This window comes from Dreissena polymorpha, chromosome 1, assembly GCF_020536995.1.
Source record: "Dreissena polymorpha isolate Duluth1 chromosome 1, UMN_Dpol_1.0, whole genome shotgun sequence".
NCBI lineage: Eukaryota > Metazoa > Mollusca > Bivalvia > Myida > Dreissenidae > Dreissena > Dreissena polymorpha.
In genome coordinates, this window is record NC_068355.1 from 145,785,392 (window position 1) to 145,806,499 (window position 21,108).

Sequence of the window (21,108 nt, forward strand, 5' to 3'; positions counted from 1 at the left end):
AATAACTAAAACGTAACTACTTTTTTAAAATCCAGGTATGGTGGATAATAAGAGTCACAATTCTATTTCAAAGGCTTAACAATTTTGTTATTTACCTCTCAACCAAATTGCAAATTTTAAACCATCTCAAATTGAAATAGATTGCAGACGACATATAAAATTGTAAAGGAATATAAAGAAATTGGCAAAACGATTGATTTTATATTTCGATTCCTTCTACCCATTTGAAAGCGTGGCCATCGCTGTGATCCGTAGAAAAACGTGCAAAACAAATCGGTCGAAACCACGTGCAGTGGTGAGAAAACCGGGTATGTGTATACACATACCTGAGATAACACCTACTTATTTTGACAGTTGGGTGGCAACTTGTAAAACAACTATTAACATTAATCAGCAAGAGATCGCACTAAATAACAGAAATGACCGCGTAGAGATATTATCACTTACCCTTTTTGAAATAGTTTCCAGCTGAAAATTGTCCCCCACACGTCTTTTTAGTTAATTTGTATTGTTTTTCTGGAGCCGAAGTGAATCTCACAGAATATCCAACCAACTTCCGTTGTTTTCACTTTCGTTATTAAAAACTCCGTTTAAAAGAATTATTTCTACTTTTAGATTGTTAAAGCGATGTATTATTATATATTATCAATAGAATAGTATACCGTGATGAATTGAACGGAGTAATCTAGATCTTTCTGTCAGTCTGTAAGCGTACTATTTTATGCGCAATAATAAAGTATATGTGATTCGACAACGATTGTAAACATTGGTGAAATGCTTCTTACATAGTTATTCTTTTGAGTGTTTATGAGGTCTGATCGTGCAGTTTGCAAACATCAACGGAAAGATTACAATCCAATGCATTTGTCATCGTCAATCGTATGGAATGTCAATTAGGCGATGAGTGAGTTTTTAGCATGTTTCTTTCTATTTCATTAATTTAAAAATGGCTGCCCCCATGGTGATGAAATGACATGTGTTCGAGTTTTGATATTTCTAGATATGCAAACTTTTTTTACTATTTAAGCGTAACTTGCCCTCGTCAATGTCAATATCATTCACTAGTTATATAATTTTCCGCCGAAATACGTGGAATAAACATGATTCAGATTTTTGAAAATAATGTATATTTTAGTGTTAAAATCTCTTTGTATTTTGATTGATTTTGTGGATGTTATGATACGTTGATGTACAAAATTGGTAGCAGTTTGAAGGAAAAACATCCATTAAAGCATATATGTATACATTATCAATGTGGCACTCTTCCTTTAGTCAAATTTGAGTTCAATGCTAGGGGTCCCACATTTTTCAAAATGAAGCCTCTACATGAACCTTAAGCACTTTGATCTATTTTAAGTCGAGTACCTCCTTGATAATCATAAAAGGCATATCGGTATTTACCAGTGACATTCATGTTTGCTAAAAAGCCTGCTAAGGAGCAGAAAGCCATTAATTAATCAATGCAATTAATGCCATAGGCACAGACCAAAATATATAAATGAATATTTAAATAACACATTGGTAATAGCGGACATACTAGTAATACAAATTAAAACGATTTGCTTACATAACAAGAGTTCCACAGTCGGAGACATTAACCCCCAAACAGGACTTTGAACTAGTGGCCCCAATTTCAATAGGGGTCTTCTACTTCCAAGGCCAATGCGCATGTGAATTATAAGGCCAATCGGTCAATTCGTTCATTAGTTATTGATCTGAAACAATTTTCACACTTATTGTGACAGTAACCTTGATCCGTCGACCTAGTGACCCCAATTTCGATAGTGGTCATCCACTGTCCGAGGCAAATTCACATGGGAAGTATCAAGCCAGTCGGTTGATTCGTTGACGAGTTATTGATCAGAAACGCGTTTCCCACTTATTGTGCCAGTGACCATTAATTTTGACCTAGTGACCCCAATTCCAATAGGTGTCATCTACTGTCCAAGGCCAATGCACATTTAAAGTATTAAGCCAATCGGTCAATTCGTTGATGAGCTATTTATCGGAAACGATTTTCGCACTTAGTGTGATAGTGACCTTGACCTTTGACCTAGTGACCCAAATTTCAATAGGGGTCATCTACTGTCCAAGGCCAATGCACATGTGAAGTATCAAGCCAATCGGTCAATTCGTTGACGAGTTATTGATCGGAAACGAACTGGTCTACCGACAGACAGACCGACCGACATACAGCAAAACAATATAAGTGTGATAGTGATCTTGACCTTTGACCTAGTGACCCCAATTTCAATAGGGATCATCTTCTGTTCACGACTAATGCACATCTGAAGTATCAAGCCAATCGGCCAATTCGTTGACGAGTTATTGATCGGAAACGAACTTGTGTACCGACAGACAGATCGACCAACATCCTGCAAAATATTATACCCCTTCTTCTTCGAAGAGGGCCATACTAGAATTAAAACATGCGTTTATATCAATAATTGTTTTATTTTATATTTGCCCGCTTAGTCGGGTCTCGCGTTTTCAAAAAATCAGGGGAGACAAAAAAGGGGATAATTTTACGTCATCTAGCATGTATTTATAATAAAAGATTAACAAGATATTTTGCGCGCCATACGAAGCGACACACGATATTTTGCGCGATACACGAAGCGACACGCGATATTTACAACGATATATCGCATTTTGGGCTACCTATACAAGGGCGATATTTCGTGGTACATTCTCGCGCGTTGCTTCGTGTATCGCGGAAAATATCGTGTGTCGCGCAAAATATCATGTATCGCTTCGTGTGTCGCCCTTGATGAAAGAAGGGCGAGATTATAGATGGCACTATCCGGAATCCGTAATGGAGCCAGGTGACAACTATCTTTAACGACAATGTTTCACTTATTACTAAAATCACCGAATGTAATTAAAATACATGTTGTTATGCAATCATATTATACATATACAGGTTTTTTTAACTGGTGAAATGAAACTAATATACGATGAAAGTTACATTATACTAAATAATCGAGTCATGTAGACTGTACTCTCTTAACAAAAGTTTACTCGAAGGCATGTTTACCTTTAGACTATTGATAATTGTTCTTGTTTTACCTCATGGAGATAGTGATAGGGCATGATTAGATGTTCACTTCTAACTCCATGACATTCTATACATAGATGGTGACGTCACTACGTTATTGTCGCCTAGACGCATCACATTCCCCTGGTTTGGGGAATTATGCTTCCTCCAAAGTAGTTCTGCGTAGGAATAAAAATGTTAATAACGAAATAAAAATCGTTTTTTATTGTGTGTTTAAAATGGAATGTTGTTTAAAGAAATGTTATTTAATTATGTTTAAATGTGATTTTGAATCTCTATTAAGACTGACAGCGATTATCAGAAGCACGATTTCTTTGCCTACTTTTGCTTTAACTTTTCACTCGTAAAAGAAGTGCTACCCACAATTCCTTTTACGTTAGTACACAGGTCAGTAAAACCGGTGTGTACACAATGACTCCATGAAATATGATAAAGTAAGAGACTATAGTAAACAATGCAGTGAAAAAGGTTACATTCCAATAGAAAACGGCCGAAAAAAGGTGCAAAAACAGTCGATATTGAATTGTTACACGTTCTTCCTTGGTTTGTACATGACAAATCTTTTTTTATAGCTTTAAATCGACTCAGCTAAGAATGCTATTTAAGAAAAGGTATGGTTATGGGGCTCTCTATTTGAGAAAAAAATGCATTTATTTTCGCTTAATGCTGTCGCTTTTACATTAAAGCCACACACCTTGAAATGTAAGTAAATTTAAATATAAATAAGAAACATATGTTATCTATGCCAATAAGAATATATCTGGTGGTTACAAGGTAGAAATCCGTCTTTTTTTGCGCTTTAAAACTTAAAATTAATCGCGTTTGTTGAAATGGACGTATACATCTAGAAATCCTACTTTTGGTTTTAAAAGCGGTTCCGTTTGAAAAATCTTAATTTACTTGCTAACTGGGCTATAGATTTAATTTTATCTATGCAAATTAGAATATATCTGGTGGTTACAAGATAGAAATCCGTCTTTTTGCGCTTTAAAACCTAAAAAATAATCGCGTTTGTCGAAATAAACGTATACGTATAGAAATCCTTCTTTCGGTTTTGAAATTTAAAAAATAAATAAATAAAATACTTGCTAACTAGGCTATATATTTAATTTTATCTATGCCAATTAGAAAATATCTGGTGGTTACAAGGTAGAAATCCGTCTTTTTGCGCTTTAAAACTTAAAAATAAGCGCGTTCGTCGAAATGGACGTATACATATAGAAATCCTACTTTCGGTTTTAAAATTTAATAAACAAACAATTCTTGCTAACTAGGCTATAGTTTTAATGACAATTTTGCACACTTTCAAATTGCATCTTTATGTATTGATTAACATGTATTTCATTTCAATGTGTGTAGCTTTAAATTATATAGGGAAAATATGAAGTACGTTGTGACCTGAAGCGTATCAGGGAATTAATAATAAACGTTTTCTGAGTAAATCGGATTCGTGTTGACAGAACATAAACCGTACCGATTATGTTCAAATTAAATTGATGTGAACTGTTGTAGTACTGATTATTTGTTTACATGCAGTTTAATTTATATTTGAATAGACATCTCACAGGAATTTATATTATTACACTAACCCCAGAGTTAAAATTTAATGTTAAAGATCGGTGATTTAAAATTATTGTTTACTATTTTAAACAGCAAAACAGTCATTTCTGGTTGTTTTGATTGTTTCACTATACAACATTTCTGTATAAAACCTTATTAGCACATACACTGAACGAAACCTTTATTTAAGGCTTTAAACATGATTTAGGGGTAGAACACTTTCATTGAAGTGTGCTTATGCGACTTTTGTGTGTAACGTATAAGGTAGTGTTGGTATATACGGTTCTGTTATATTATAATTGTTTTGTCACATTGACTTATTTAGGTAAAAGTCGTAAGGGTTGTATATTAATTCTTGATCTAAATACAGATTACAACAAAGTAAAAAATATTTTCATAGTTTTAACCATTATCAATTTTATATCATATTTATTATTAATTTTAATTATATGTAATAATATACAAACTTTTGCTAAAATAGTACGCGTATTTTATATATTTTTATTGTTTCAATAATGAAGTAGTAATGCAAGTGCCGCGTGTGTTCAAATGTTGTGCTTTAATTGTAAACAAAGAATAATGCGTACGCAACATAAATATCATATACGTCAATGAAATGCAAAGGCGTCACAACAAGTCTATTAATAAATGCTTCAACGGAGAAATTCCACGCAATATAGAATCGATTTTTCAACGACTGTCTTTTACCTTATTATCAAAAGATAATACTTAATTGTATGTACTAGTGAAACCCTTGCCGATAACATCGAAATGGTGAAATAATAGTCTTTTGAGATGTATATTTGTATAATTTGTATATATTTTTATTTAATTTCCAGAAATCAGTCGTTTATAAAAGAATTTGATGTAAAGACTATGTACATTCATACGAAATAAACTTTTAAAGGATGTAAGCTGATATAATTCATCAAAACCATGCTATTTCATAAATATAGTTTCTTCACATAATATCTCCTTATATTACATGTGTTGGAGAAAAAATATATTTTACTTTTCAGAATGACACGAAGGAAAATTTACCTGTCGTTTCGGAGACACAGGCAAGGTCGATCTGCTAATCAGATTCAATGACTTCTTGTAGAAAAGTCCCCAGTAGCATCGCCGGGAAGATAATCAGTCTTCAAATGCAAATGAAGGCTTACCTCTTGCAAATGGTCTGCCTAATTCTTAAGCTTTTCGATCACCCTTTTACAAAGCAATACGATTGATCAATACAAATCTATTTATTAGTGCAGAAATGAACGATGATAATATTAATTGGTGCAAACACATTGACGATCAGATTGTGAATTATATTTATTTTTTTATTATCATTTAAGTCAAGTTTATAACATTTATTTTATAGCGAGTTTTTAGCATATGCATTTAACTACAATATTTCCGTAAACTGTTAAAAACTGTTTTAAAAACATAAAACTCTGTCAAAGATTATTGTAAAATAGCCCACATTTGATTTTTTTTCCTTGTCTGGATAGAAAACAAGTTGTGTATCGTAATAGAATTGCGAACATAAAACTTTTGTTTCGGTGTGAATGTGCATGAATATGCATTAGCATATAACTAGCCATGTATGAATGGTCCATCTTTTTTTACGAAATATTCCTACTGTGTTGATGATGCAGTTTCATTAGTTTGGTAAGTAAACAAAACAACTACGATTTCGCCCGTTAATTAATTTTATTTTTGGCACAAATAATTTCCACACAAGCGCATGCAGGCGCGCACACGCTACTTGTGGCTCTACGAATAAACCGTAATGCAAAAAATACAACCAGAAGGTTGCATTAAAAAGGAAAGCAAAATACTTTTTAAGTATGATGATTGCTACACAATTTGCCTTGAATTTAATGTACATTAATAGGTTATAATAATTAACTACAGAAAAGCAATTTTTTTGAAATAAAATTTAGAAACAAATAACATAATCAGATAAAAATCACAATAGGACATAAATATTGCAACATAATTTCAAAAAGAAAAACAAAACAAGTGAACTTGGCTTTTCGAGCGAGTCAACACTTGTGGGTTTTTTCAATCCGAAACAAAACACAGGAACAATGGCGCTGAATAAGAATACAAAAGCACAATGCGTCCGAACATCTATGTAAAGTAAAACAAGAGAATGATCTGCCAAAGCGATTAAAAAGTGACACATGGATAATATGCGTGAATGCATTGTGATATTGAAGTTAACACACATATTCGTACCATTGTAATGTTCAATTATCACAAAAAATACCGTAAATACCATCAACAGGTTATATAAAAAATCAAACTGAAATAACGAACAAATAAGCACAAATTCAAAAGATTGAGAAACCCTACCGGATATTTATTATTGATTATTAAGGACAGGTTCTAGCATCAACCACCACAGTATGATGATACACTTTATGTAAGGTTCATGAAATTAAATACAACGGTTGTAACAGATCTCGTGGCGGAAAAGTTTGACGGAAGGACGGACGGACAACGCTAAAACGTGTCACTCCGCCTTCGGAGGGATAAATATTATACCTCCTCATTTAGACGGAAAAACACACAATGTGAAATCATATTAACTCTTAAATGTATTTTACAGGAAAAAATGAAAAATTGTAATTGAAAACGAAACGGAATTGAATAACAACAATAGCGTGCAACAACTTGACTTAATATGAATAATATGAACATTAAATTGGAATTATTTCCCTTGTGTTTCAATGGACTACTTTTGCGTATGTACGACTCCCCACACGTGTCACATATTTGCCTTTTCTCATCACTATGAATGTGCCTGTAAGTCCAACCTTTTTTTCAATCCAGCGCCACACAAATTACATTCGTATCTTATTGCTGATTCTTTTCTTCATCGGTGTTTTGTCAAATCTGTTTTGATGGCAAATCTGCACAACATGTTGGGCAAGCTTGTTGTTGCTTGTTCCCAGGCACGCTACACCGTAAATATAAGTTCACAAATGAAGATACTATTACATACGTACTAATTTGAAAGGAACATGTATATTTCAAACGATACGCATTTCCGACTGCAACCCAAGGCACAAATAGCTTAACATTTGTTTAGTTTTTTTGGCATTAATACAATTGTCAGAACATAAAAACAACGCATGTACAACGATATAAAACATTACTCAGGTGCCGATATTGAAACAATAACACTTTTATTATATTAAGAATATATGTATTATGTATATATATGTAAAGTAGTAGTAGTAGTAGTAGTAATAGTAGTAGTAGTAGTAGTAGTAGTAGTAGTAGTAGTAGTAGTAGTAGTAGTAGTAGTAGTAGTAGTAGTAGTAGTAGTAGTAGTAGTAGTAGTAGTAGTAGTAGTTGTAGTAGTAGTAGTATTAGTAGTAGTAGTAGTAGTAGTAGTAGTAGTAGTAGTAGTAGTAGTAGTAGTAGTAGTAGTAGTAGTATAGTAGTAGTAGTAGTAGTAGTAGTAGTAGTAGTAGTAGTAGTAGTAGTAGTAGTAGTAGTAGTAGTAGTAGTAGTAGTAGTAGTAGAAGTAGTAGTACTTAAGGCAAAAGAAAGGTAACAAAAATGTAAGTTTCAACAGGGGACAATATTTGTGCGCACATATATTTTACAAAGTTATATTTTGCATGAATATGCATGTACATTTTTGTGCCTTTAAATATGATGTTTTCTTTCTTTACCGGTATCACGATTGTGTCTGATTTTCTTTTTCAGCTTTATTGGAAACATTTAAGCGTCTTATTTATATATAGTTCAACTCAAAGCTGTTACCAGAAATGATTTAAAAAATAATCGCACGATTTGCTTGGTCGTAGACCTTTTGCTTTTTTGATTGTCAACAAAGCCAAGAAAAGGCCAAATTACTTAATCGTAACAATAGATTACACTCGGGGAGATGAAAGGTAATACGATATAAGCTTTAAACTGCATCTGGGACTGAATGAAATACATTTACGATAACATGGCGATCAGTGCAATATTATACACACTCACGATTCCCGATGTTATTAGCGGGGCAATAACACCCATTTATTGTATTGAGTAACAGAGTAACTTGCATTTGAAAGGTCGACGCGTATCATGAGATTGTGCTTATCTTTGAATCCAAAGCACGTTTGCTACTAACCTCCAAGAATGTGGCTGATAAGTGTTATTTAATTAGACAACGGGATAAAAGACAAACGTGTAACTAGATTCTAGCAAATACAAACAATACAATAAAGCTGAGGTTTCCAAAATGTTAAAAAGGATAACGTGTATACATGAATCCGGTAGATAACTACGTATAATAATTTAAATATATAATTATATATTGCATTTGTTTCAATATTCAAGGTAGAGTGTTTCTGGTGTGTGTTTGAAATTTTTAAACAAAAATCTGTATACCAATCACAGTGGTCAATATTAGAAATATGACATTATTTTTTGAACCGGTTTTGGGTGTTTGTTGTTGTTCTTTTTTGCAAAATCATCAAAGTGATAAGACTGCGCATATTGTCTTTATAATATACGGGTGTTTGTTTTATGTGTTTTTTTTTTGCAAAATCATCAAATTGATAAGACTGTGCACAAATTGTCTTTGTAAACATACCGAGGTTGATCGAATTGGCTCCACAAGAAAAAGTATTTACACGCAATTAAGAAACCGAGTTATCACAATCAATAGTTCATGCAGGTTATGGGCATCGCCACACGTAATGTAACTGGAATTCTAAAGACTTGTGTATTGTACGTACAATAATAGAATCTTTATGAAAAAGAAAAAAAAACAATAATGGAATCTACGTTCATATCTAAAGAATGACCATTCGCACGTTAGTTTTGATAGAAAATAAGGTGTCCTTACTATGGATTATTTCTTTTTGAAAATAAGCTAGAAAATGTACTTTATATTTTATGTTATTTCGCATACTATATTCTTAAATTGAACATGAACCTACTGAAATTTAACCTCGAGCCATTGATGCACACATGTGCGTCTTAATACAGATGCATACATTTAAGTGTGTGTTTTAGTGAGTGCACCGATAAACAAACCATTCTGTTAAATAAGGTCGCCGTGAATTGTTTAGATATGCACTTTTTAACTGCGATACATAATATTTACACAAACGTTACTCTGGTTATGTAACATATGTATCGTACTGATACATATTTAGAAACTTGGATTACAGTTTTAAGAGATTAATGCCTTTGTCAATGTATGTTTCTTCCGACTAAGCAGGTTTTTTTTATGCTGACAAACGTACTTTTGCCTCCAAAAGATCAAGTCTGTAATTGTCGTTTCTCTTCGGATTGATTAATTACCTGACGACAGAATTCAATCAGTAAATTTCGGCAACAAATATCTACAGTTATGACCGTCATTCTACAGCTGACCGAAACGTATAATCTTGTTTGGTATTTGTGGCTTCGTCAATAACCAAAGGGCGGCTAATTTCAATCCATGTTATTTATTGATTAAGTCTTGGGTAATTATATTTGTCAGATTTCGTATGTAGACTGAGAAAAAAACACGTATAACATGTTGTGTCTGAAGCGGTCCTTTCATAAGCTTACGACGGCTGTAGAAAGGTGTGCATACACTTTTTTCTGTCGAGTTTTAAGATTTATGTATTAAGTTTAATAAGTTGTCCAACAGTGTTTTGCCAATCGCACATTCTCGGTCCTTTCCGTCAAACATCGGATAAGTACGATTATTGATAATCTGCGAGGGGTACCGAATGAGTGTTTTGCCTGTCGATTTCATAATAATTGAACTAAATCGAACTTCGTACGCAACACTGACATTTTCCATAATTTATCGAATAATAATCAAATGATGCCAGAAACAATTGGAATTTGAACAGAATTGCATTTATTAATTTGCCCTTCGATTTTAAATAGAATTATTCCACGTTTCGATGAAAATATCATATAATAATTAAGCAGTACCACTTCAAAATAATAACTCACACAATAATTCATTCTGAAAATCTAAGAGAGAAAATCATTAAACAGCTTATCACAATTCAACATATTCATTGGTGGTGGTGGTGGTGGTGGTGGTGGTGGCGGTGGTGGTGGTGGTGGTGGTGGCGGTGGTGGTGGTGGTGGTGGTGGTGGTGGTGGTGGTGGTGGTGGTGGTGGTGGTGGTGGTGGTGGTGGTGGTGGTGGTGGTGGCGGCTGTGGCGGCGGCGGTAGCGACGGCGGCGGCGGCCGGCGGTGGCGACGGCGGCGGCGGCCGGCGGTGGTGGTGGTTGCGGCTGCGATGCACTTGAGCTTTACAATAAAATAACTGTGCCATTACATGGAATCTTATAAAGTTTCTTTACTGAATATTTATTGAACTTCTTGAGTTAAAATGGGTAAATTCATTTTCGGCTAATGCTTTTTATATTAGAGGGGTCTTTTCACGTTTGGGTAAATTGACAAAATTGAAAAAAGTTGTTTCAGATTCGCAAATTTTCGTTTTAGCTATGATATCTGTGAGGAAACAGTAATACTGAACGATTCAGATTCGCAAATTTTCGTTTTAGTTATGATATTTGTGATGAAACAGTAATACTGAACGATTCAAAAACCTGAAAAATTATAAAAGCGTTGCAACGCGAAACGAATTAATAATTTGGTGAGTTCTGTTGTTGTCGTTATATTTTGTAAAACTACGAGGGTTGCTTATATAAAGTATAAAATACATTTGACATGGTATTAGGAAGAATGGCCGAGTGGTCTAAGTGGTAGACTTTTACTCCAGGACTCCAGGGGTCAGTGGTTTGAGCTCTGTTGAGGGTCACCTTATTTTTCCCTTTTTTTTTAAATTTTATTCTTTTTTTTTTACTGGAGTTTTTTAGATCCAATTTTTACATTTATCAATATTAAGCATTTAATGACAAACTTCAAAAAAATGCCAAAATCTGTGAAAATCTGTGAAAAGGCCCCTTTAACTCTAAATTGATATTCAAATATGAATTGATAATTAAGAAATAGCAAATTTGAGGGCAAATGCAGGTATTTACTTTTCAATAAAATAAATCAACATCAGCCTGAAATCTAACAAAGATACGCTACGAAATATCTCCGCGACTACCCATGTTAAAATCACAAGGTGTATTATTGCTTTACATTTTTATAGTACTTTTATAATGGTACGTAAATAACTAGTACGTTTTACTAAAGAATACAACTTCAGGCAAATGCAGATATGTAACTTTCAGTTGTCTTCCTCGGTCTGAAATCTTTCCGAGTCTGGCTAAAGAATATCTCCGGAAATATTCTAGTTAAAATCACGAGCTTCATTTACGTTTATCGATTTTTATATTACATTTACAAGGCTATTTATATAAGGAATATTAATAACGAAATATTAAAATTTAGGCAAAAACTAGTATGTACCTGTACTTTTCAATAAATCTGCACCAACCTGAAATGAAACAACGATTCGCTAGTGAATATCTCCGAAACTTTTCTATTGAAAACAGTTTTCCTAATTAATACCTGAACATTTGTATATTACCGTTAAAATGATACGAAAATGAGAAGTATTCATAAAGAAGCCATGCAGTTTTAGGTAAAGGCGGATATGTATTTTTAGATAGTCCAACTAGGCCTGAAATCTTTAAAAGTTGCGATCAAAAATATTTAAGTTTAACTCACAAACTTCATTTGCGGCTAAAGATTTTTTATTACCTATAACATGATATTCAAGTACGAAATATTAATTACGAAATATTATAATTTAGACAAAAGCAGGTATAGGTACTTTCAATAAATCTGCATCGGACTGAAATGTTACACAGATTCGAAAATTAATATCTCCGAAAATATTTAAGTTAAAATAAAAAAGTCTCCTTATACTTGTACATGTGTATATAACCTTCAAAATGATACGTACATCAGAGGTATTTATAAAGAAACAATACAGTTTAGTGAAAAAAACATACATGCACTTTTTAATATTGTTACTCGGCCTGAAATCTTTTCAAAGTTTCGCAAAAGAATATCACCGGAATAATTGCAGCTAAAATCAGAGACCTCATTTTTGGCTATAGACTTTGATATTACCTTTAAAATGATATTTGAATAAGAAATAGTTATTACAAAATTAAGGCAAAAGCAGGTATGTACTTTTCAATAGACATGCATAGGCCTAAAATGTAACAAAGTTTCGCTTATTATCATCTCTGGAACATTACAAGTAAAAATCACAAAGTTTATTAAATGTAGACGAATTTATTAAGAAATAATACAGTTTTCGGAAAAGGCAGATTTATACCTTAAAATAGTCTCACTCACCTTCATTCTCTCCAAGCATCGTTATTTAATACCTCCTGAAATATTGTTATTTTTATAAACATCGATACCTTGTAGTATATTTTCGGTTCTATTGTGCGAAGTCATGAAATCAAATAAGAAATTAATAAAAATGAAGACTGGTGTCGCATACTTTATCTCAAAGAAGCAATTCTTAAAATAAAGGAAAATTAAGTTTGTGAAATTTCGGTTTCGTATTTTTGTCCAGTGGCAATTAAATAGTGTTTTTTGGAATCAAACGGGTGGACACGCAGTCGTATTGTGGCACGTGATAACGCCATATAACCGACGCCGCGAGATAAAAAAAACTCCCGCAGTCTTGCAACGATGTTTTCCAAACTTTCTTTATTGGTGTATCTTTGCATGTGTTACAAGTGAGGAACTTCAACACTCTGGACCAAACCGGCTTTTATTGCATAAAGGAGCTACTCTTTACGGAGAATCCGGAGATGGACGAATTGTTACGATTGGAACTTAAGTGTTGGTTATTATGGGTGTTACATTTCCTACAGGTTTGATGGGGGGCAGATATCCGCCTACTAAATTCTGACAGGGGGGCAGTTCTCCGCCCCTACTGATTTGATGGGGGGGCACCTCTCCGCCACCTTTAAAATAAGGGGGCAGTTCTCCGGGGGGCAGTTCTCCGGGGGGGGGGGGGGGGGGGGGGCGCTTCTCCGGATACCGTTACATTTCTCTAATGTAGTGTATGTTAGCCGTTTATAATCGGTTTTGAACAAAACAAGCCGATCAACGTCATTTCCGGCCTTTGCGCGAAGAAAGAAAAAATCTTTGTTTAACCATTTTAAGCCTCTAAATCAGTTATATACGTTTGAACGAACGGTATTCGTATTTAAATTGATATATATTTAGACTTCATTTGGGTCAAACATTTGTTTAAGTTTTAGGCTTGAAATATTAAACTAAAAAAGAACCAACATGGCTTCACTAAGCTGAACTAAACTGCATAGTTGTTTAGGCTTTAGCCATATCTTGTAGTTCAGGAGTCAATATGTTCTTAACAACAGGAGCGTTGGTCGAAAGAAAGCATATATTTATTTATTTTTATAATTGCTGGTTTTATTTGTATAACATCAGATGACTTCTTTAGATTAGGTTTGAACGTCTGAATCAGTATCTGGCGCTGAGCATGGTTAATTAAGCTCGATTGGTCATTGTCGGCTTGCGTACTACTTACATGTACCCCGGGTACTCTTAAGAATACTTACATGTACCCCGGGTATGGTAAATATACTTAAACGTACCCGGTCCATATTAGAGAGAACCCGAGTTGTATTCCTCCACAAAATCTGATGTCGTATAACGCGCTACCAATTACCGTAAAACAGTATTGTTTATCTTAAACAAACTTCTCTTTAAAAAAACTGCATCAGCATGCTTTAAGAGTATGATTTGCTATAATATAGAGACCATTTAACAGAAAATTGACATAAACATGACCATCATTAATTAAAAAAAAAAAATAGCCTACAACTACAGATTTAGCGGTTAAATAAAATTCCAATTATATTGCTCCAGTTTGCAAATTTTATCATAAAAAAAAAGGTATTGCACCTTGGGTGAGATAAGAAAGATAAGCAATGTTGCTGTTGTTTTTATGTCAAATTTAGGGCTGAAATTTGGCCCTCTTCACATCTCAAAATATTTATTTTTTAAAAGGACTGCCCACAATTCCTAATTGGAGCTCAATATTGAAAAAATATATTGGAACATTCAGTTAATTTCCCTATTAAGCTCTATAAGTTGAACCTGGTAAAATATATTCTTTATTTTAAAATATTCATTAAAAAAACTGCATTATTTTACTCATAACATGATTTTCCCAATTGGAAGGTCCAGTGATTTTTTTACCTGCGAGTCTTGCGTCCTGGACTCACACAAACCTCTGGGGATGTAAAGTTTCAAATTACGTGAGTCCCAAAAATGCATTGAAATTTCTCAAAAAATAATATCGTTTAATATCTGGACTCATTCTTTCTATTCGGGGACTCATAGATTTGCTAGTTATGGAGTCCCAGGACTCGGTTGAGAAAATTTGTTAAAATATCACTGAGGTCCGCTACCATATTCCCAAAATGGTCGATTAAAAGTTAAACATTGATAACATGTACAATCTTTACTCAGTTAATAAGTTTTTAGTTCTTCTGTATTTACATTTTCATGCTTCAATTAAATGTTCACATAATAGAAATGCAAGATATGGATTCATTTCATTTTAAATTTTGACCATATAAATACAGAATAAAAAGAAAATTGGATAATTTTGTCAAGTTCTTTAATAAATTATTTCATGATCAATATGCACTTTTTTGTCTCGCGTATTTGTATTTAAAATATTATATATTTCAACAAAATTGCAATGTCTGAGGCAAGTCCCTTAGCATAAATACGAAAACTTAAGGATAAAATATCTTGGGCATAACTTTAAAAATTAGCGTGTGTTCATGCCGAAAGAAACCAGACATCAGTTTGACAAAATGAGGTAAGACTTAAAAGTGCTTGTTTTATTGAAAATTATTTTTGTTTATGAACACTAAATTATGCCATTAAAGTTGTTGATTATTCAAACAATTTATTTACCGTTTACTTAAAATGCATATGTATTATTCAAATTGAAAAGTGATAAAAATTGTATTCTAGTGTCAACACATGTACTGATTACTTTGTGTGTTTTTTTCCAGGTTGATGTGAAAAGATTCATTGTCAAGACTCATGAAAGTTAGCCATCAATCATTTGTGTTTTTGTGAAGTGTGAGAAAGAGTGCGAATTTGAGAAAATATGCATACCGGTACAAATCAGTGCTCGTGTAGAAATGTTTTCATTGGTTTTTGTTTTGTTTGATCAAAAGCTACACATTTTATATGCCCCCGGATCGAATGATTGGGGGTATATTGTTTTTGGCCTGTCTGTCATTCTGTCCCAAAACTTTACCTTGGTTAAACTTTAACGTATAACTTTTGCAATACTGAAGATAGCAACTTGATATTTGGCATGCATGTGTATCTCATGAAGCTGCACATTTTGAGTGGTGAAAGGTCAAGGTCATCCTTCAAGGTCAAAGGTCAAATATATGGCTTCAAAGCGGCGTCAAAACTTTCACCTTGGTCATAACTTTTGCAATACTGAAGATAGCAACTTGATATTTGGCATGCATGTGTACCTCATGGAGCTGTACATTTTGAGTGTTGAAAGGTCAAGGTCATCCGTCAAGGTCAAAGGTCAAATATATGGCTTCAAAGCGGCGCAATAGGGGGCATTGTATTTCTGACAAACACATCTCTTGTTTGTAAGTTAAGATAAGCTAAATGTTAGTTGTTATTATTTTGCAGGTATCATCATCTGTCTTATTGGTGTATTTGAAAACAGAGTTTGTCATGTTTTTAGTTAGAATTCATACTTTTTATCCCCACGCTTTTTGAAACGCGTGGGGATATTGTGGTTATCTCCGCAGTCTGTCTGTCAGTCCTGGCCACTATCTCCTCCTACACTATAAGCACTAGAACCTTGAAACTTACACACATGGTAGCTATGAGCACATATGCGACCCTGCACTATTTGGAATTTTGATCTGACCCCTGGGTCAAAAGTTATGGGGGTTGGGGTGGGGCCAGGTCAGAGATTTTTACTCATTTTTTCATGTTATTTTACATTAACTTCTTCATTTCTACACCGATTTACTTCAAATTGATACTGAACATCTCTTATGACAATACGGTCAATCTCAACTATGCATGGCCCCATTATCAACCCTGGGGCACCCCCTGGGTCAAACATACGGCGTGGGGATACGCGTTGGCCTCTGCCTCGCCATTTCTAGTTACATTTAAATTTAATTAAATGCTTTTATTCTTTCTAAGTTAATTATTTTATTATATAATAAACATGTGTTTTTATTTTCAGGATTGATACATCTTTTAAGTATCTTAAGTTTCAATACTTAATTGGTTAATATTTCAACATTGTGCACAAATTAAAATATATGTGTGAATAAGGAATAAGTAAAAAGTGTAAACATAATTTATGATTTGTGTTTGGTAGCAAAACAATTTTGGATTCCAATTGTTCATAGTGAATCCAAACATAAAAGGTCAAAGTGTAATATTATATAATTTCTAAACTGTAACACATTATATATCAAAATGTGAATTAAAAAAAAAAGACATGATTTAAGTGTTAAGTTCTATCGACTATGGTCAATTGCTTGTATTCAATCCCTGATATATAGTGTGCCTTTTCTCCAACATAATTAAAAATCACCTTTTACTAAGTTTTAGGTTGACTCAGATTTCACTTGCATCCCTGTTATAATGTGTATAAAAATCTTTCATTTGGTTGATACAGTTGTCATTATATTGTGTTTGAAAGTATGTACACTGTTGTATTATTTTTAAATATTAGATAAACAAATAAACACAATAAGTTTTTGACATTGATAAAAATTATTATGAAATAATTTATCTTGTTCTTTGTTAGCATTAAAACTAACCTAGCACATATGTATTTTTTGTGTGCAAAAATTACAGCATTCTAATTACAGCATTATTGTGAAAACAAATTTTGAAAAATATAATTGAAAAACATTAATATGTAATACATTTAGATCTTAGTTAAGGTGTGTTAATTGTTGTATGTAAAATGAATGAGTGTGAGTGATGAAGTCTGATTGAATCGTAAATGTTGTGGTGGACAATATTCTGTGTAAAGGACTCCCAGTTTTTGTATGTTGACAAACCTATTAAAGATTCACAACAGAGGTAGTTGAAGATATAAGAAGACCTGCACCGGATGCTGACAGGAAATCGAAGACTGCACTCCTCCGAGGCTGAAAAGAATGGGCGAGATTGGCCAAGACTGCCATTTCTTCTACAATTCTTCGTGTATCAAGGCATGTATTGAAACAAGTGCTTTTTAAAATTTTCCTTCAATATACAATTGCATTATAAACAATTTATTTAAGCTACAGAACCAACACATACAACCTGCAAATTGCAGAACAAAAATTAAATTAGTAAGTTGATTATTAATAAATTAACAACAACGACACTTATATATTATTATTGTCACAATTGCCATAGTATATACTCAAAAGTTGAACTTGTGCTGCTTTTATTGTTGTTTGATTTTTCTTTCGATTTGAAATGTCATTTCAGGGTGATTATCATTCTGAGATTAAGTAAAATAATCACTTAAGACCATGAAACTATTTCAAGAAAGCAGCACTATTTCAATATCTAACTGTCTCGAAAGGTCAATAATAAAAAATAAAAAAAGATACACACATCTTTATCACCATGCATTGTCTGACATTTTGCAGGGTTCTTCATGTCCGTTCCGGCATGTGGAAGAGGCCAGAAGTTCAACAATTAGCTGTCCTCAGTGGTTACAGGGTGGATGCCTGACTCCAAAGTGTCCAAATAGACACCCTGAACTGGTAGGGACTTTTGTATGGCTGAGGGTGACAGTATGTTTAAAGTTGCAGCATTGACTAGCATGATTTGATATCTAAATTTATTAGCTTTTGGGTGTTTGTTAAGACATTAAATATTAAATAAAATGTCTCAAAGTGTAGAAAATGTTTTTATTTAGTAAAAATGTCAATTTTACTGGTTAGTGGCTGAGAAGTATTGGTTTGCTGAATAAATTGGAAATAAATAGGAAAAGAGGCTATATGCTTGTTGAAATTAAAACGAACAATGTAAACATTATTCTGTGTGAATTTTCTGAAGTAGTATTTCTAGTTTATATAGCTTAGGATATACATTTTCAAGAATTAACAACATAATTACAAATGTTTTTTGGTGAATTTGTGCATTTCATCCAGTATTATCATTGTACCAGTTTTTGGTAAAAAAACATTTTTTGAAAGTTCGTAACCCTTTGTTGCCCAAAAAATCAGGAAAAATATCATTTTCAGAGTAATCTATTAAATAAATTTGTTTTGTTAGTAATTTACCCAATCAAAAGTACCTGAAATAGTTTTGACGTAGTACAATTATTTTATTGAATATTTTAAACGGACTTGTTATAAGATTTTGTGTACTTATATTTAACCATTGAAACTTATAGACTCGAGCAATTTATAATTGTTCACTATTTGTGACAAAAGTTTGCATTTTTTTTTTTGGAGGGGGGGGGGGGACAAGTATCTTTGTTATCAGATTAATTTTGTCATATCATCAGAATGAAACATGATTCTTTCAAATAAGTGTATTATACCTGGATGGAACAAGTCCCTTTAATCTATGTGCCAGATTTGTGTGTAGTCATCAGAATGATAATTTGATTAAACTGTGGGGAAACTGATTGCTACAAATAACATGCATTCATTTCCAGAAGCCTGTCTGTTACTATGAGAGCCAGCCTGGGGGGTGCACTCGGCCAGCCTGTCAGTTTAGACACACACTGCCACGTGGTACCAGGAATGTGATAGCTGCCATTCCAGGTCCCCCCTTGATTGCCATACCAGTTACACAGTCACATGGTAGGGCTCTTATCCGTTTGTTTTTATACATTCAATCAAGTTTCTTATTTATTACATTTGTTTAAATGTTAAATGATTTTTTGCTTTTATTTGTTACAGCCTGTGCCATTTGAATTGGGAAAATTAGCGCAATAAACCGTGAAATTGGGGAAAATAGCGCAATTAACCATGAAAGTGGGAAAAATTGAGCATTATAAATATGAATTAATATTGTTTTTAAGTGAATGTTCAGGTTTTTTTTAGCCATTTTGGGAAAAGGAGTCTGGTCCAATTGAGATTTTTTTAATCAATAAAGTGGCAAATTTGGGAATTATTTATTGTCAAAAGGGCTAAATTAAAGTTATGTATTTTGTAGGATGTTTAAAAAATAAAGTTGAGATCTAGACTTAAGAAATCATAATTTAGTCATAAGAGACATCTTTCTTAAAAAAAAAAAGATAAATTTTTTTTTGGTAATTTGGCCTTTTTTTAGGAAATTTTGGTCAGATTTTGGGAAAATACCTGGAATTTTGTGATTGGGAAGGCAGCCGAAATTGGTGGTAATTTTGAGCAAAAAAATCACTGAAAACACTTGCTAATTCATTCATTATCCAAGGTAATATTTCAAAAGACCATAACTTTGTTTTCTATGAAATCATTACTGATATCAGCCATAGAACCTAGTATAAGCCCTCAAGTCCTGCACTGGTAATGTCTTTCAACAGACTTGCTCAGATTTAAAGTTTCATATAGTCATTAGTGGTGTGATATAACATTTTCTTTGTCATCAGTAATAAGTATAATATACTTTTGCTTAACTTGAACTGCAAATTTCATTGACTGCATTTTATCCTACACCCCCTTGGTTATGCATACTACAGCTTCCATGCCTGCTGTGTGGCCCCCTCGCGGCCCCCCTCCACACCTGGTTCCATGGCTGGGCATGGTGGGCCCCCTCCACCACACATGTACAGCCACCCTTCTCCAGTGCCTGGGTTCAGACCCTTCTTATCTGGCAGGCATCCAGTGCTCCTGCCTGGTACACACCGGACCACCGGTTCATACTGGACCAGTCAGGCGATGTACATATGGTTGCAGATTGAGCCGATTATTATAAACCCAAATGAAGGTACTTGCGCTCACACTTGCTGTTTAATTTACCATGTTGCTGTATTTGCTTCTTTACTAAATACTCGTAATATGCAATATGGTATGAGGTAGATTCGAATTTACCCACTTAATCTAATATCTTATCATGGTTTTCAGGTGGATACTAGTATTTTTTGTCAAACCAATGAAACATTAACATCAATGTATTGAATAATTCTCATATCAAATGTGTAAAAAAAATAATTGTGTATTTGTCTTCAGACTTGCTGAGGACACCTAAATCTTAATACTAACTTCTTGCAGAGTCAGACCTTGAGACCTCGCCTGTAAAGGCCAGCAACAGGACAGTTGCCCCTCCAAGCATGGCAGTGTTGCCTCCCTTCTCACAACAATTGTCTTCTAGTCAACCGCCACCCACAGGTAGGTACTGTTGCATGTTGTGGCATGGTCAATTGTTATCCCCTGCCATAGGCGGAGGGATATTGTTTTGGCGTTGTCCGTTTTGTCCGGCACTTTTGTGTCCGGAGCCATATCTTGGAAGTGCTTTGAAGGATTCCATTGAAACTTGGTATGAGTATATATATGGATACTAGGATGATGCACGCCAAAGGC